We start from the raw sequence: 11248 nt of genomic DNA, 5'->3' as shown, positions 1-11248 counted from the left end.
TCTAATTTCTAATTAATTTGTTACAATAGTATGTGGAAAGAGCTCTGTTAGCAAATTGTACAGCACAGGCTTCACCTTTGACCATGACCTCACCTGGTTAAACTCTCATGGTGTTTCTGGCTCATACCTGGGATGAAAGCAGGCAAAACAGGCCACAGTTCTTCCTGCTTCCTCTCCTTTTGCCTGTGTATCCACAAGGTTTGATGACTTGTAGTAGCCTTTTTTATTAATCTATAACTAAACTAGACATATTTCTTCCCTGAATTGAAGACTGAAAGGTGAAGAAATGGGAGCAGAAAGGGCACATTGACATTTTGAGGACTTCAGCTGAAGGAATATATGTAATTCTGATGCCCATCATGTCAGAGGATGGAATAAAAATAATCACAAAATCTTTAGACTATAGTATTCATTTGGCACCAGCAAAAATATATATATATTATATATATATACACTTTATATATATATACTTTATATACTTTATACATATGTGTGTGTGTATATATATATATATATATGTATACTTTATATATAAAGTCTACTTTTAAAATGTACCATATGTTAATTCAGCCATACAAATCAGCATGCCTATAGCCCTAGACCCTGGAATTAATTAGCCTGAACCTACCCTACGAAAGAATGTAATAAAATTTCAAAGCACCTAGTTGAATACTTCTTCTGACAACATATGCATGTCTTCTTTGTCAAGGGTCAAAGTAAGAAAGATTAGGAATATTTCTATCCAATACTTCATATTATACAAATTATATCAAATTATACAAATCATATCAAAGGTATATTTTTAACATCTTGGATTTAGTCATTTTAGTCATTTTTATCTCACATTAAGTAGCCTAATCAGCTTATAGATTATTTAATCCCTTAATTTCAATAATCTGTGACCTGGAAATGTCAAAATAATAGTAAAGCCAACTAAAATATTTTTAAATAACCACTTTTGATCGAGGCAATATTACTTTGCTCATTTGAAGCACTAGCAACAGTGCTGTGAGTTTCAAAGTATAAGTTTGATCTTGTTTTTAGGTAACGCTGAAGTACAAATTCCGTGAGTTTGTAAATTTAAATCTTTTTAATCTAACATCTTATACTCCTCTAATAATGCTACAGAGTAAACTGAGGAGGAACCATTTCTCCTCCAAAATAAAAATTGGTTGATTAAAAAAATTTTCTTCATTGCCAGAAATAATTGTTAACCCATGTCAAGTTTTAACAAATTATTAAACAAATGTTCAGATTAAGATTATTTCAAAGGAAGAACTAGTGACAGATCCCACTAAGACTAACAGGTTATTCCTAGCCTCATTAAGCAGGGCTTTTTGGCTGAGATTTTTATATTTAAGAAATATGCAATAGACATTTATATGATGCCCTAATCCGTGCTGAGTGTTGCCTGGTGTCCTGGGGATGATTGACAGGGCCTCTTCCCTCTGGGTCTCATAGTCTCTCTCTCGTTCTGAGACAGAGGGTTTTATGGCCAAGCTGCCACACCAGGTTTCTATTTTAACTCAAAGTACACACACACTTATTAAACACATATCGTGCCAAGCCCTGAAGAAAAGGCAAAAATAAGCAAGGGAAGGCCCTCAGAAATTTGTCATTGAATTTCATTTACACTTTTTTCCCTTCCCTTTTCAGACATGGTGGCATCATCACCTGGACACCATCACCACTGCCACTGAAGGTCAGTAACTTGGCTTTGTGGTCTTCGACCACAATCATCTTGCAGGTCTGCTCTGTACCCACTCACCCTTCTTTTAAAAAGTTCCTCACTCTCATGGAGAGCTCCCAGAAGCAAGCATCCCCCCATTATCTCCCATTATCATCACTCATTTCTTGCTACCCTGATTCTTAATTCAGCATGAATTCCATTCAGACAATTGTTAAATTGTACCTCATAAATCATCATTTTGACATTGAAAACAGTCTATGTTTCCCCATCACACAGAGTTCAAATTCCTTAATCTGTCCTTCTCACGTGCTGCATACTCACCTCTGATGCTCTTTGCGCCAGTACATTCATATGAAATCCCTCTTCTCCAGCCAACCTGGATGACTTTCTGTGCCCAAACATCTCCATCACCTGCCCTAGCCATCTCACTAGCTGGTGCCTTTCGAAATTGGAGAGTGGCTGTTAGAGGGAGATGATGAAAGACCAGCTCCAGTTGGAAGTGACCCTCTTATCCTCTAACTCACATAACCATCATTTTAGAAATGTCATGATTTCTCTAATCTAACCCTATGCCAATACATGGTTCCTTCCATTATTTCCAACAAGTTTCTCCCTGACAAATTTGACATTACTGTATATTTCCCAGTTATTTCTATTTGAATCTTAGTTTTTCTCCCCTAGATTACAAATCCCTGGACTTGTACCCTGTTTTGCAATTCCTTATTCTCCCAAGCCAACCAGTGACTTGGGCATGAGAAGCGCTCAGTGAATCATTGGGAAATGAACATAAAGAATTGGCTTTCCTCTAGGGAAGTTTTTGTCACCAGAGATCACCTTTTAAATTGTGAGTACTTATGACCTTAGTTGTTGAGGTTCTCAGAGGTGACCTGGGTAAATCACAAAACTCAGTGTGAACCCTGGGTTGTATCCTGCCCTGCTTCTCCTCTTCCCTCTCTGCCTTTTTCTGTGGAGCTATAAGGACTATACCTAGAGCTACAAAAGGCACCTCCCTTCTCTCTCTCTCTCTCTCTCTCTCTCTCTGTCTCTCGTGCACACACACATTTTTTTCCTTTTTGATTTCTGTTGGTAGAGGAATAGATTATCTATTTTCTATTAACCACTGTTGCATGGTTTCATTGAAGCAGCTCTCTCTTTGACCTGGTATAACCAAGAATTCACTTAATTTAATCCTCAGTAAGATATATATTCTTCTATTTTATGTTGCTTTCATAGTATTAATCATGATTCCACTCTTGTAATAGTCTTGTTTTCAAAGTTTTGTATAGACAAATATGTTGATCTTTTTTGAGAATTCTATGAAATTTAAATGTACACTTCAGTAAGTATAGATTAACTTGAGCTTTATGAAATATATTTCATTCTGTTTTGAAAAGTGGTCTAACTATATTCAATATCCTATGATAAATCATAATGAAAAAGAATATGAAATAGAACGTATATATATATATATACGTATAACTGAATCACTATGCTGTACAGCAGAAAGTAACAGAACATTGTAAATCAACTATACTTCAATAAAATACATTTTTTAAAAAGAGGTCTAATGATATTTCATCATCTCTAAGAATCTAGAAGGTTGCATAATTCTTATTAGTTCAAATTATCTGTTTGATCTTGATTTTAATGTGCTATTGGAAGTGGAACAAAACTTTGTGACTATAAACACCAAATTGTATTCCTATCTCAAACTTCCCATTCAAGTTTCAAGTATTTTAGCATTTCAAGTGTAAGCATTAACACTTCTAATAACTCTTAATACTTAAATTGCATGCCTTCTCTTCCCTCTTTTAAGTTGTTTATCATCTACACCAAGACTTATATTCAGTACGTCAAAGAAGATCAAATTTTTGTCTTGTTGTCACTACAAATCCTTCCATGGTTTCTTTGCAGTACACATTAGTTTTCAAATTGATTAATTTAAATTGGCTTGTAATTTCTAGTTATCATTAGGTATTAATAACGAAAGATATAATTTGTGACAGTTGTTATGACAATAAAAAATATTGTTCTCAAAGATGAAATTTTTAAAAGATGACACCCCCAATTAGAACAATAAGTTAAATCTAAGTTTTGAACACTTTACTGTAACAAAATTCTCCCACTTATGGATCTAGTAGAGTTAAAAAAAATGCTGAAAGAATCATGATAGTTTGGAGCTGGAGGAAAAAATAAAGTAGAGAAGGGAGGACAGGGAATGTTGGAATGGCAACAATTTTAAGTAGATGGTCCTTCATTTAAAGAAGAAAAAATTGAATGTCAAAATAAAAAAATGACATATCTAATGTCACAAAAAATGGTGCAAGGGTGAACCCTATATCAGAGATTTCATTCTTGCTGATACAGAGAAATACAGAATACATAAAATAGAAATACCTTAATCTAATGTAAAAACTGTCAGCTCAGTTACCTGGCATACTTATTCTTGGTAATTCAAAGTCATATTTACTTATGAATTTGGTCACAGCTGGACATAGATGGTTCTGCTTTCTCAGTTGAAACATCTCAGTTTTTGAATTTTGCCAACAGTGGATCAAATCAGAAAAGGAGGGAGAACCAGGCTTCAATTAAATTTAGAAGGAATGAAAACCAAGCTAAGTAACTAAACTATGAACTCATTTAATAAACAAATCGTGAGTGGCTATTATGTGCCAGCCACCAGACTAGGCAAAAGCCCGACCTGGTCCTGTACCCAATTTGACACATAAGTTTAGGGAATATAAGAGATATGCTACAGATGGCAGCTGTAGGAGAATAAGGTTTTATGGGACAGCCATTTTCAAGGCTCCTAATACTTTTTCTCTCATTTCCGTACTCAGGACTATGTAGAGTTAGTTGCATTTATTGGATGTATAACCACAAGGTGTGGTAAAATAATGACATATAAAAACTTACTCTAAATGTCCCCAGTATATTTCAAATGACAATTACACTGGAGCCTTGCTAGACTTTGATCCCTGGGCCCCAGGCTAGGTGACACCTAAATCTATGACTTAGCCTGATATCTATAATTAGTTCTTCAGTAAAACTTAGAGGATAAACATGATTTACAGTAGACTTCACATTCTATCATATAATGCTACAGCAGAACCTAATGATTTGATGTTTAATACTCAACAGCTAGTTTCTAGCAAAGCCTAGATATTGTATAACTATTTGCCCTTACTCTTGTATTTTCATAAATATATACATGTACTTTTATTGATATAATTCAATTCAGACATTTTCTGGGAAAAAAAACCTGTTAGAAATAACATCATCTCAAAAAGAAATGGGACGACCCAGTAAGGAAAGGGTTAACATCTTATCAGCAGGGATCTTATCTCTATCATGTGATAAAATCACCACAAATCCAGGCCAGGTACTGTGTTTTATGGTATCTGGTTTGATCAGGTTTTTTTGTTTTGTTTTTTAAATGGGCGTTAACAATCTCATCTCTTTCAGGATATAAACTCTTTAAAATCAAAGCTCCTTAAGAGTTGTGAGCCTTTGATGTACATTAATTATAACCATTACTAAGTTTGCTTTTCTTTTTTTGGTGTATTGCAACCCTGTTATAGTCTTTTATTTCATCACTGTCATTCACTTATTCATTAAATAAACATTTTTGAGTGCCTACTACCTATGACCCAAACATGACTAAGGACTCAACAATGTATAAAATAGAAAAGGAAAAATTCTTGCCTTCACGGAACTTACATTTTATTAAGGTGACATATGCATAAACATAATTTTTAAAGCAAAATATATAGTATGTTAATGAGCAAAGCAATTAATGACAAAAAATAAAGCAGCAAAAGAAAAACGGGGAGTTTCTGGTTTTGGCAGGAAAGTGGGGATAGCAATTTTAAACCAGTTGGCCAAAGAAGCTGACATGAGAAAATGGCATTGAGCTAAATACCTAAAGGAGATGAGGGAGAAAACCATATGGAAATGACTTTCTAGCAGAGGAAATAGCAAAGCAAAGGCCCTGAGGTAGGAACAAGCCTGGGGTGCTCCAGGATGTGAAAAGGAGGACAGTACATGAATAAGGGGGAGGTAAAGTCAGAAAAGGAATAGGGGAAAAGGGGAAAGACCTTGATCCTGTAGGGTCTTGTAGAACTTGGACCTATAAGAATGGAAGCAACTAGAAAATACTGAAATGACCTGCCCTACACTGGTACGTAGCGGGAGAGCAATTGTTAAAAATCACTTACGTAGGTAATATAGTATCTGAAATTTAAGTTACTAATAAAAATGAATGGATTATCTGTCAGGAAGCTGGAAGCTTGCTTATGAGAGAAAACAGAATTAGGAATAGAGACTCACAGACATAGGAATAAGTGTGGGAGAGGAGTTCAGGGAGCGAAAGAGTTTAAATACTAGGCATCGGTGAACAGAAGTTCAATGTGGGATTCTTGAGGTAAAGAAGGAGATGAAGAATTAGGCCACCGAAATCGAAAAACCCAACTAAATAGCATTTCCTGTCCACCCCTCACAGGCACAGTGGGATAACACGAATGACCCCACGGAGTTAGGTTTAGCAGCTGGCACTCTCTTATAGCTGGAATACATTTTAGAAATCTATAAGTTCAAATAATAGCCCCAAACCTGTGTTATTAATAACTAGGTATTTTTAGAGGGGGAAAAAAAGTAACAAAGAGGTACATACACAGACACGACAAATACCACACCGGGTAGAGAGGCATCATGTAGATTCCATGAGCTAAAGTCTGTACACTTCCTTGGAGTAAACATTAGTAACCTGAATTACATATTTATATAGTTTTAACTTTTAAAAACCATTTTATGTCTGATATAATCTGACTAAAAGTCTTTAGTTGTTGGACTGGGGCAGATACAAACTAGGCAATCATCACTGAGGTGAAAGTTCTCTCTGTCTCTGTCTCTTTCTGCTAATACTGAGGCCACGCAGATGTGGTCCTGACTTTGAGCCTCGCCTCTTTGGCAAGGAAGCAGCAGCCTTTCCAAGCGCCTGGGTGGACTCTGAAGGAGAGGAGGGGCAGGAAGGGGTGGGAGGTTCATGGATGGCAGCCAGAGTGCAGCTGCCGAGCAGCTGAAATAGGGAAACCTGGGAGGAGGTGGATCGAGGCAGGCATGGAGGAAGAATGAGGGCAAGAATCTCCCGAGTCTGGGTTACCACAGAAGGGAAAGAAGCTGCCAAGAGGCCATCTAAACTCGTGTCCTGGCATGGTTTGCTAGAGTGAAGCAGCGCCAGGACGAGTGGAAAGGCCAAGGGGTCAGGCCAGGGGTGGGATGGGCAGGCAGAGGTCCCTTACTCTTTAGATTTATCCGATCCGTGCGCCGAGTTGATAGGGTGCACCTCTTTCTTTCTGGTTTGTTTGGTGGTCATGGCAGAGGCGGACCCAGGCAGCGGCTGAGCTCTGAGCTAGGAGCCGGCTCTGCGACCCTGGCTCCGCGTCTGCGGTTGCCAGGAGACGGCCGTGAGCTTCCTGCAGCCGCTGGCAGGGCTTTAGCAGGGGAGGCTCTCGGGGAGGTGGCTTTAGGTCGCAGTGGGGATGCGAGCTCGGGCGCTCCACAGGGGGGTGGTAACCTAGGGGTTGAGTGTCCGGGGAGGAAGGCTCCCCTGGCATGGATTTGTCCGTAGGATTGATGGGCAGTTCTGATAAACTGGAGTTTTTCTATCAGGTTGACTCTGCCAGGCTTTGCCCTTCGGAAGCGTGGACATATATCGACTCTCTTCTGGATTTGAATACGTGTACTATGCAAGTCCCCTTTCCCCAGGTCTTCTCTCTGCTGAACGAGTTCCTTTAGTAATAATTAAAGAGACTATTATAGACACAGTAATTTGCCAATGGCTTGAAAATCGTGGGTTCAGTAGTGAATACGGTGGGTTCAGGGGGATCCCTGTAGCGAAGGCAAGACCACGACACCCTCAGTCGCTTAAGTTTCGCTAATCATGATGTCTGTGTTTAAATAAGTTGTGGGTTTGGGTTGTTCACATGAAAGAATAAATCCAGGTCGTGGAATGGAGCGGCCCTTGATAAGCTCACTTGAGAAGGCACTGGAGCCAGATGACACGAATCCAAGCAAAACAAGACCCATTAAGCCTCTAGCTTAATGGTCAGCCAATCCTGATGGTATCTATAAGTTATCTTGCCTTGGGCAAGTCCTTCCTTTTGAGCCTCAGTTTACTCATTTGTAAACAGGAGATGCTAATAGCTAACACAATTCTATCTTGAGGATAAATAAGATGTATGTAAAATATTTAGAACATAATGAAAGCACAGAAAGTAGGGGCCTCTATTTCAAAATGACTTTGAGGAGCAGGCAGATAACATGAATGAATGAAGCTGAGAAACGCTTAGACTGGGAAAAATTTTAAGTGCATTAAAATAAAACCAAATATTGCTCCAGCCCAATACAACCTCACTTCAGAGAGATTTAACCGTGCACAGGCCTGAGGTTTAGAACCCCTATCACCAGGTGGTCTCTTCCATTAGCCTAGAGATAATTAACCATCTTTAAATACAGACATTCCCTCTGTTCTTGGAACTGTTCAGTGGCCCAACGCTACAAGGGAGAAGCAGCTTCCTGCAAAGCAAATCTTTCAACTGCTCTGAGGAATGAATGCCTAGACCACTCTGCTCCGCGTAGCTTTTCCTTTGTTAGACTATCCCAATCTTATTATTGGGTGTTACATAGATGACAATCAGATAGCAACTTCTCTGTATTCTATATGCAAGATAAATAACTTCTAAATCAGCAGGGTTAATGTTATGACTGAAGAAATGCCCTACAAATAGCTGTATGTGTCGAGAAAGTGAAGACACCTTGAGAACTCTGCCTCATTTATCCCAGGATTGAGATTTCCAGAGAGCTCTCCTGAATGAAAGTAAAGGATCAAACTTCAAGAAAATATTATTTAATACTAAGTCTAATCAGAGTCATCAATGCAATGCCATAAGCATTGCATATACAAAGACTATTGGGTAAAAATAGCACAATTTTAAGCAACCAACCCATGGACAGGTGAGTTTCCTCTTGAACAAGGGCCATCCCCGAAGCCACAGTTAATGGTTGAAAGGTGCCAAGGCCATTAGAGAAGAAATGTCTTGGAAATCAGGTGATCTACAGCCCACACGTATTTTACAGACAAAGAGAAGAGAAACGCCTTGCCAAAAGTTGCTTGGCTACTTAGTGGTAGAGTTTGGACAAGAGGCATTAAAAACAGAAGCACAGGTTTCAACCAGACATATTACTACTCCACTCAGAGACTGTTTTCTTATCTGTTAAATTAGGATAAAAATAAATTAAGGGAGTTGGTATCAGGATATAATGAGATAATAAAAATTTGTTTTTAAAGTATGAAGTGCTTATTAATTCCTCGTCCAGTGTTTTTCTCCATTATGCATGCAGCATGCAGAAATGGAATTTCTCTTTTTTTCTGAAGCCAAACTCTGGTCACGATTCTAAGAGGCAAATATATTCCTCTATAAACCATAAGATGGCATTTGTATGTGCCAGTGCAAAAAGGAAAATAGGCCCTATATCTATCTTTTTTAAAATCCATATTCTTTTGTGCAGGTGGTAATTATGGTCAATGTCATTTTGAAATGTTAATAATAGCTGTGATTTATTGAGTTCCTATGACATGCCAGGCTTAGGGAGGGCTGCTAGCTCCTTAGAGCACAGGCTTTAGAGACAGACCTGAAAATTAAATACTGACTCTTATTGAGTAACCCTGGGTAAGTCATTTAAACTCTCTGAATTCCATTTTCTTCATCTGCGAACAGGAAAGAATACTACTGCTTACCTGAAATGTTGTGTTTGGAACATTATCAGCCCTCAAACAACGACAGCTAATACTTTCCTTATTTCACAGGTAAAAAAACTGAAGTGCAGCGGGGTAAAGGGACTTGTCTGACACGGGGCCAGTGGCACAGCAAGAGTAGCCTGCCTCCACGGCCTTTGCCTCTGCAATCCTCCAGACTAACCATCCAGGCTGTAATCTTACAGAGATGCTCCAGAGCACAGCAAATTCAGATGATTGCCCTGCCACTCAGCTTAGGGATGTCCAAGTTCTCTTGCTGTTTAACCACTTTCAAAGGCTGAGAAACAGCGCTTGTATTTCATTAGCGCTACACAGAGTGGAGCCTTTCTTTACTCTGTACTTAACGTTCTGAGGAAGAGTTATGACTTCAGACAACAGTAACCCCGGCTCCATAGGGAAGTGGTGAGAAATACTTACTTCCTCATGCCAGCAGAAACAGAATCGCCAGGGGCTCTCTCTTTGGACTGCATGGGGAAGTGAGTTTTGGTAACCACTTCTCTACCGACCTTGGGAGCCCTAGATGACTGGAGTTGAGTAGAGGGGCAGTGTTTCGGATTCTTAAAGCCATAGCTCTGGGCAGCTTTAGACACTTGGTCCCACAGCCTCGGGAAATTACACGGATGGTGCTGCCCAGCCCCCTTTTTGCAATTAGGTCAATTATGAAGTTGCCTACTTTTAACCAAATAAATGAGGAAGCGTAAATTCTGCCTGCTCTGCTTATGGTTCAGGTTAACTGCCTTTACAAGTTCCATCTTTCAATTGCCACTTTTCATTAGAAATTAATATCCTTCTCCTTTATTTTCCACAGAGCTTTATTTGTTCATTTTTTAAAATTCTGATAATGTTCCGCCTTATTTTTATCATTACTTAGACCCTGGACCTTCTCATTTACTAAACTGTAAGGGCACTTAAAGCAGGACCTGTTCTACTTTTCTTCACCAAATTCACATCAACCTTTGCAAACCTCCTCAACATCTTGTAATCAGAACTGACATTTATTGAGCACTTACTACCTGCTTGGCACTACTAAACGCTTTTTCTGTAATAACTCAATTAATCCCCATAAACACCCTAGGGATGTGCTATGATTACAATCGCTCTTTTTTAAATAAGAAAACAGAGGTTAAATTAAATTAGTAAGTATCAGGCAGCATTCAGGCCCATGGAGTCTAGTGGCAGATCCACACTCTTTATAACCACATTATTCTGTTTCTGACTGCCTCAGTGGTGGCAACCCTGTCCGGGGTTATAATTAGCCCATTTTGTAGAGAAGGAACATGAGCTTTAAAAAGCATAGCACCTTGCCCAAAGTCCAAAGCACAGAGGGGGTAGAGCCAGAATGTAAGTGTCAGCCATCTGGCTTCAGAGCGCACACTTATTCTATTTTATTTTATGATTTTTATTTTATTTATTGTGGTAAGAACACTTAATACAGGACCTATCCTTCTAATACATTTTTAAGAGCACAATATAGTGTTGCTAATTGTAAGCACAATGTTGTATAGCAGATCTCGAGAGCTTATTCATCTTGCATCACTGAAACTTTCACCTGTGTACGCTCTCAAGTTCTATGCTACATTGCCTCCTTCAAACAGAAGGAGTACAGAAAAATGTTTACTATCGGTCCTAGAAAATTTTATTATAAATTGCAACTTAGATTCAGTTTTGTCCCTTAATGTTCAGTCCCTTCAGAGCCCTCTAGTTATGGAGGATTTGGATCCGGCAGATATGAAACCTCCCTG

Source organism: Neophocaena asiaeorientalis, unplaced genomic scaffold (assembly GCF_003031525.2).
Source record: "Neophocaena asiaeorientalis asiaeorientalis breed wild unplaced genomic scaffold, Neophocaena_asiaeorientalis_V1.1 scaffold123, whole genome shotgun sequence".
NCBI classification, from domain to species: domain Eukaryota; kingdom Metazoa; phylum Chordata; class Mammalia; order Artiodactyla; family Phocoenidae; genus Neophocaena; species Neophocaena asiaeorientalis.
The sequence above is the reverse complement of the archived record's forward strand: the minus strand, read 5'-3'. Positions refer to the sequence as shown.